Below are 8,531 nucleotides of genomic sequence, written 5' to 3'. Positions count from 1 at the left end.
TAACTAGTAGGTATACCTCTCCCTCGACGAGCAATCTACTCTGCCGTAGTCCCTGCACATTAGAACAAATGTGAGTACCACATCCTGTGTCAATGACCCAAGATGTTAACGAGAGAAGTTAATCTCAATCAAGAACATACTTGACGAAGAAGTAACATTCTTCTTCCTTTTTGCTAGAAAGGCCTTGCAATGTTTTCTCCAGTGGCTGGGATTCCCACAGTGAAGACAAACACCCTTTCTATCTATAGCAGTTCCTTCCAATGACTTCTGAGCCCTTACTTTCTCACTTGAGTTGGCTTCAACCAACGTCAATGTTTATAACATTCTCATGCCTGACTCAGTAGCATTCAACATATCCAGAAGCTCGAAAAGGGTATTTTTCTTATCATCCTCAATGAAGCCATAGACAAATTGAGAGTAAGAATCTAGCAAAGACTGTAATATTAGGTCTATTGCTAAACCTTCATTAAGTCTGCATCCCAAAATCTCAAGCCTGTTCATATACTTGGTCAACTTGAGTATATGATTGCCAATTTTTGTACCCTCTTCCATCGTACATCTGAATAATGACTGAGACACCATATGCTTCTCATTTCATTTAAGAAAATGAAGAATAGAAGCCAAGTCCATTCTCTGGCACTACTGTCGCAATAATGGTGTCATTGATGCAAGCATAATGTATCTAGTCATTTTTGCTTTCGCATCATGTGTATGCTTCACATATACATCCCCAGTCTCATAGATAGAACTATCAGTAGGCTTTGGTGACAAAGCCTGCTCAATGGTGTATATCGTTTATACTTCTATAACCAGTCAATGAAATTCTCACCATTCCATTTCTCTCCCAGTTCAATGATTTGTCACAGTGATTTTGGGATCACTTTGGTCAATTAAGTGAAACTACAAGTGCAGAATAAAGCAAAATTATTATCATGTTTATTTTTATTTAATAAGGCCTTTTATTAAATAATCGCTCCCACCATTTTCCTGAAGCCAATAGCCCTCACTATTAACTCGGGAAAGCCTGTTGGCTTTCCTAATGGAATGAGATCCCATCTAGCACATTTCAAACCTTCATTTTGCTGAACAAGCCAAAATGGGTTGATTAGGTAGGCCAACAAACTTAATCCATACCAGTTGATAGCTCCCACTACTAACCTCAAATGTGAAGCAAGCCAACAAGCCAATCACACAATCCAACGGCCTAGCTGTCATCCTCAAGTGTGATTCCCAGTATTAGTAAAGTGGACACTACATGTCGCCACGTATACATAACGAGTGTACTTCTCTACTATGCCTATGACGTGTTTATCAACCTTCGCTTTGGCGAACAAGCAAAACTGTTAATTTAAGTCGACCCATTACCATTAAGGAAAACTCCAATGAATTTTAACCTTCCACTGGTAGAAGTGTACCCTTCGCTTTGGCAAACAAGGTTCCAACAAACAGTGGTTTGATTAAAACCATGGTGATGGAAGGTATACGTGACTTAATATACTTAAGTTGAGGGTTTTTTTTTTAATGTCTCACCAGATTATTATCTTTGTTAGAATGTCATTGTTTGGCATGTTATTGAACATTGAACATTAGTATGCATTCTAAACAAAAAAAATGTACCGGTACATGGCCAACTAAAATCGATTTCCTGAAGCCTAGAGTAATCAATGGGTCAACCTAGGGGTTTTAAAGTAAATACTGGGTCTTCAATTTATTCCTCTTCATAGCTCCTTCATTTCTCCTTCACAGTCATTACAAAGTATTTTATAGTAAAAACCGTATTCTAATTTACATCGATAAAATAGAAACCTCGCGTTACATACGAGGGGAGTAAGATGAGAAGAAGAAATACATGGAGATATAAGAGAGAGAGAGGCAGGACACGCATGTTCTATTTCTTTATAAAATTACCAGCAAACCCAAAATTACAAAAACATACCAAAGGTCTAAAGCTCATGTACCGGGCACCATGCAATTTCAAACAAGAACATTGCATACATCCAAAATTTGTTGGAGTAGGTGCCCTAGAGCCAATCAATTATTGTAGAATTGACTCTTTGTAATAATGTTCATTAATCAATAATAAAAGGCATTTCATTCTATATCGCGTAAATCATTATTAATGCAATATGTATTGATATATGTCCTTAGAATGGTAGAACCGTGATGAGGGTGTCAAGTGTTTCAAATCTTGATAGTGAGAACCCTATGAGCACATATGGTGGTCATTCTAGAAACGTTCGTAGCCCCATTATTATTCTGAAGTAAGGGCACATATAATACGGTAAGGCAATCATAGTGTTGAACAACCCTGTCGAAAGGCAGTGACTGATCTCACTTGTCAATGTTGTTTGGTGACAACCTGGTGCAACACATGGGTGCTTGCTATAGGCGGATACACCACAGCAAGTTAACTGGACTGACCCACCAAAGGATTCCATATGGATGGTAACCCCAGTGTCTATGGAATAAATCCTCTAACGAATGGTGGTACATGATGTGATCCTTAGACTTGAGATCACCGGAGCGCCTTGTGCACTGATTAGTGTAGTTTGACACTAGCCTAACGCAGTTCTTTTCAGAGCTGTCAATACGATGGTGATTAGCTGCATCAAGGAGTGTATCAAGACTATGGTCGATAAATAGAGGATTCATCACTCCCGGGCATGAGAGAAGTTATCTCACGACGCAATTCAGTATATGGCAATGGCACTAAAACTGTGGCCACAATGGGATTGAGTTGTTGCTCTATCCGGATTATAATACAAGTCATTGGTCCAGAAACTGAATACATAATATTGAGAGTAACCGAAGGTTGACACCATTTCTATGCCTTTGTCTCATCGAGATAACGGATGATGAAAGGATCGAATTGTACGGTAACCATATCATTGACAGGTAGCTACTTTACTGAATCCGAATCTATCGGGTGGCCATGATGCCTTGCTAGGGGCCAATCTTGGTCTGTGTATTAGTGAGACGATTAATTGGTGTTAATCGCGATACTATACACTACCGGTATGATGAGGAGCCTATGGGTCACACACATAGAAGATAATTTAAGAGCCAAGAAGAAAGAAGGGCGTTTTCGTCTTTTTAGGTGAAAGGGTATTTTGGTAATTTCACAGTGCAATTAAATTTGCTGAGGTCGTAGCCTTTTTTACAAGTTTTGCAAAATATTCCATGCAAGGATTTAGAATGCTTACACACGTTTGGAGGCTCCTATGAATATCTCTGATTCGGACATGAACACTGTTCACCAGCCATTGTTTCCAATACTTTCGCCAACACTGTTACGTGATTCTTCGCTAATTGATCCAATGTAGGATCGCACTCATGGAAGTCCACACGAAGATAATCCGCAAACCCTTGATTAGTTTGCTAAACAATCAAGGCTTCAAGAATCAAGAAAGAAGAACAAGAAAAATTTTCTTCTTCACACAAGAGTGTAACATGAAAGAGAGAGAGATAGTGGGCTAGGGTTTTTGATTGAATGAATATATCACTTGTTTTAATTTTAAGTTTCACTTATATGTTCAACAATAACCCTATTCTATCTAGGAATAGCCATGGGCTCCAACCCTAGTTCACCCTTGCAACCAAACACACCTTTATGGTATTTTAATTAATTAATTATTATAATTAAAATCAATTAATATATAATATTATATTAAATTTAATTAATATAATAATTCATTTAAATATATACATAGATATATTAATATAATCACACTAATTTAATTTTATATTAAATTAAAAAGAAGCAACAACCTCAGCAAATTTAATTGCACTGTGAGATTACCAAATACCCTTTCATCCTAAAAGATAAAATACCCTTCTCACAAATTGATTCTTAAATTATCTTCTAAGTATGTGACCCTAGGCTCTTCATCATGTTGGCATGTGGTAGTATTGCAATTAACACTAGTTAATCGTCTCACTACATACAACCAAGATTGGCCCCTAGCAAGGCATCATGGCCACCCAATAGATTTGGATTCAGCGAAACCAGCCTGTCAAGTGTATGGTTAAGTGCAATCCATCCTTTCTCATCTGTTATCTCATCGAGACTGAGGTACAGAAATAATGTCAACCTAAGATATCCTCCACTGTTTGTATTCAGTTAGGACCAATGACTGGAATAATAAATTGATTGAGCATCAACTCAGTCCCACTATGGCCATAGATTTAGTGTCATTGCCATTTACTGAATTACCCAGTGACATAACTTTTCTTGTACCTAAGAGTGATGAATCCTTCGTCATAACTTCTCTTGTACCTAAGAGTGATGAATCCTTTGTCGATCCACCATAGTCCGATACACTTCTCAATGTAGGCAATCACTACTTTATTTGCTCTTAATAAAACTACATTGGTGGTGTCAAACTACACTAATTGGTGCACAAGGAGCTCTGGCGATCTCAAGTCTACGGACTATATTAGAGTAGGTGCCCTAGAGTCAATCAATTATTGTAGAATGACTACTTGTCAATGTTCTATGATCAATAAAAGGCAATTTATTCTATATTGCGTAAATCATTATTGTATGTATTGATATATGTCCTTAGAATGGTAAAACCCTGATGAGGGTATCAAGTGTTTCAAATCTTGTAGTGAGAACCATGAGTACATATGGTGGCCATTCTAGAAACGTTCGTAGCCCCAATATTATTCAAAATAAAGGCACAGTAATACGATGAGGCTATCATAGTGTTGAACGACCCTTCGAAAGGCAGTGACTGATCTCACTGTCAAGGTTGTTTAGTGACAACCTAGTGTAACACATGGGTCTTGCTATAGGCAAGATCACTGACGACCCCACCAGGAATTCCATTGGATGGTAACCATAATGTCTATGGAACAAATCTTCTAACGAATGGTGGTGCATGTGATGCTATACTTGAATCATCGGAGTGCCTTGTGCACCGATTGGTGTAGTTTGACACTAGCCCAACGCAGTTCTATCAGTTGTTGTCAATACTTTAATGATTGGCTACATTAGAGGTGTATCAAGACTATGGTAGATCGACAGAGGATTCATCACTCCCGGTACAGGGGAAGTTATCTCATGGCCCAATTCAGTAAATGCAATGACACTAAAACTGTGGCCACAGTGGGATTGAGTTGCTGCTCTATCCAGTTTTAATTCCGGTCATTGGTCTAGTAACTAAATACACACATATCGAGAGTAACTAGGTTGACACTATTTCTATGCCTCGGTCTCGTTGAGATAACGGATGATGAGAGAATTGTACGATACCATATCGTTGACAAGTAGTTGCTGCGCGTGAATCCGAATCTATCGGGTGGTCGTGATGCCTTGCTAGGGGCCAATCTTGGTCTGTGTGTAGTGAGACGATTAATGGTGTTACGTATACTACACATTACTAATATGTAAAGAGCCTAAGGTCACACACATAGAAGATAATTAAGAGCCAGTTTATAAGAAGGGCGTTTTCATCCTTTTAGGCAAAAGAGTATTTTGGTAATTTCACATTGAATTAAATTTGTTGAGGTGTATCCTTTATTTAATTGTTAATAAAATTAAATAAGTGAAATTATATTTAATATGTGTTCGCATATATTTAAATGAATTTTGTTATTGTTAAATGTTAATATATATAAGATATAATATTAATTTAATTTAATTGATATAATAATAATAATATTAAAATATATAAATGGGGCTGTTTGGACATAGGGGTGGTTTGGGTTGTGCCCAAGCCCATTCCATGATGGAATAGGGCATTGTCTGCACTATAAAGTGCAACACTTTGTGAAATTATTTAATTATTTCATTTCATTAAAAGAAAAGCCTCCAGCCCCCTTTTCTCTCCCACACCAGATTGCCTTTTTGCTTGAAACAAAATTTGCTTGATTTGTTCTTGGTTCTAAGGCTAAAGAGGATCTAGTAAATCCATCTTTAGTTCTTTGGGGTTATCTTCTTGTGGACTACATTGGTTCAATCCTACTCTTGGGTCGGTAGCGAAACCCGTTCAAGACAAGTTGGAGGAGCCTCCAAACGTGCGTATGATTTTCTTAACTCTAGACCGAATTTTCTGTAGATTCTAATATAATGTGTATAAACTGTAAATTTGTGCCCTGATTTGGTTCTAGGAGCGATCCATGTTTAAATAATTTTTGTTTTCCGCTGCCATGACTTGATCGTTTCCTAACATTGTTATCAAGCCTAGGGTACCATTTTTATAGTTTATGTGAATGGTTGATTACATGTATTTGATTGATACCATGTTGCCTTGATATATGCACAAATCTGCCATGAAAGCACGTTTTAAAAATCATTAATTGATTAATTTAATTTTTAATGATCTGCAATTTCGGAATATATGGGTTATGGATTTTTGTTGAAATTAGTAGGTAAGATTGATTACAAAATCCATTTGGCATATTTTTTGGTGGCTGGTTGAACTGATCTGATGCTACAGATCAATGTATGCTTGTCGCGGCGATATAACCCATTGTTGCGGCATGTGTTGTTTTGTGTACTCGCTGATTGCAAAATCAGCGCTCGCACGCGATATACCCATAGCCGCGGTGTTCGCCCTTAGCGCGATCGCTGATTGAATATCAATGCTCACCGCGGTGAATAACTCATCGCCACGGTAATCGTAGTCTAAGGTGTGCGCTGACGAAAATCATGCTCGTCGTTGCGATATAACCATCTCTGTGGCGATTGCATGTGGTGCATGTACACGACGCAAATCAACCACACATGGCAGTCTAATCCATCGCCGCAGCGAGAGTACTCTCAAGTGTGTGGGGGCTAATGTGAAAAGTTTCAAAACTTGGACCAAATTTAGATCTACAAATTGCGGGGGTAATTAAACTAACCACCCAATTCAAAAATTGATTGTTTTTTAAATGTATGTCATGCACTGTTTGTATATTGCATGGTGCCCGATACATGAGCCTTAGACCTATGTGAATGTTTTAAATTTGTTGGATGTATGGTTGTAATTTTATTAATAGGGCTTGTGTGTCTTGCCTTTCTCCCCTTCTCTATTACATTCTTTTCTCATCTCCATTCCCCTCAAATGTAAATCGAGGTTTCTAAATTTATTGATGTAAGAATTTTGTATAATTATTCTCACTGTAATTTAGAATGATGTTTTTGTAATGTACTTGAAGACGGATCAAGAAGAGACAATCATACTTGAAGACTCAAGATTTATTACAGGACCCCTAGGTGACCTACTACTCCTCTAGCTCGAGGAAATCAGTTATAGTTGGGCCATGTACCGGCACGTTTTAATATTTTGTTAGAATGCATGCTAAGGTTGAATGTTTAATAACATGCCAAACAATGTCATTCTAAACAAGATGATAACTTGTGAGACATTAAATAATAACCCCTCAATTAAAAGTATATTAAGTCTTGTATGCCTTCCATCACCATGGTTTTAATCAAACCACTGTTTGTCGAAACCTTGTTCGCCAAAGTGAAGGGTACACTTCTACTAGTGGGAGGTTAAAATTTTGGAGTTTTCCTTAATGGTGATGGGTCACTAAAATGACGGTTTTGCTTGTTCGTCAAAGTGAAGGTTGATAAACACGTCAAAGGCATAGTAGAGAAGTACACATTTTGTGTACGTGTGCCATGTAGTGCCCACTCTATTGATACTAAGAATCACACTTGACATCGATGGTAGGGGCCACTGGATTGGGATTGGCTTGTTGGCTTCTTCACATTTGGTTGATAGTAGGAGATATCAACTGGTGTGGATTAAGTTTGTTGGCCTACCTAATTAGCCCATTTTGGCTTTGTTCGCCAAAATGAGGTTTGAAATGGGCTGTGAAATCTCAGTTCACTAGGAAGCCAACGGGCTTTTCTCGAGAATAGTGAGGGCTATTGACTTGAGGAAAATAGTGGGACGTCATTTAATAAAAGACCATATAAAATAATAATAACTTTATATGACTTTATCTTTCTGCAATTGTAGATTCACCAAAATGAGCATTACGAACCTACGACTGATAATCAGAAAAGAACAGTTGGATGGATCCAATTTCTCAGATTGGTATCATAATCTTCGGATTATACTCAGGTCGAAATAGAAATTGTATTCCTTGAAAAGCCATACATGGCTGAGCCTGATCCTGATGCTACTCAGAAGTAAAGGACACTTATCAAAAGTTCCTTGATGATGCTGATGGTGTTCAATGCTTGATGTTAGCATCAATGACACTAGTGCTGCAAAGCAGCATGAGAATATGGGCGCTACTGCCATTATTCTACACCTCAAGGAGCTTTTTGAAAGGAATGCTCGACATGAGGTACTAGGTGTGAAAAGCACTGTTTGGAAGTCGTCTGCCTGAGGGAGCCCAAGTTGGTCCTCATGTGCTCAAGATGATCGACACATAGAAAGCTTGAGACTTTGGGATTTGAGTTAGATGCAGAATTACAAATGGAATTGATTTTGCAATCCTTGCCTAACTCTTATGCATCTTTCATATGAACTTCAATATGAACAGAATGGTGAAAACCCTATCAGAGCTTTTGAACATGCTAAGAC

The sequence above is a fragment of the Pistacia vera genome, unplaced genomic scaffold (genome assembly GCF_008641045.1).
Source record: "Pistacia vera cultivar Batoury unplaced genomic scaffold, PisVer_v2 Contig250, whole genome shotgun sequence".
Lineage (NCBI taxonomy): Eukaryota > Viridiplantae > Streptophyta > Magnoliopsida > Sapindales > Anacardiaceae > Pistacia > Pistacia vera.
Note: the sequence above shows the minus strand (reverse complement) of the source record.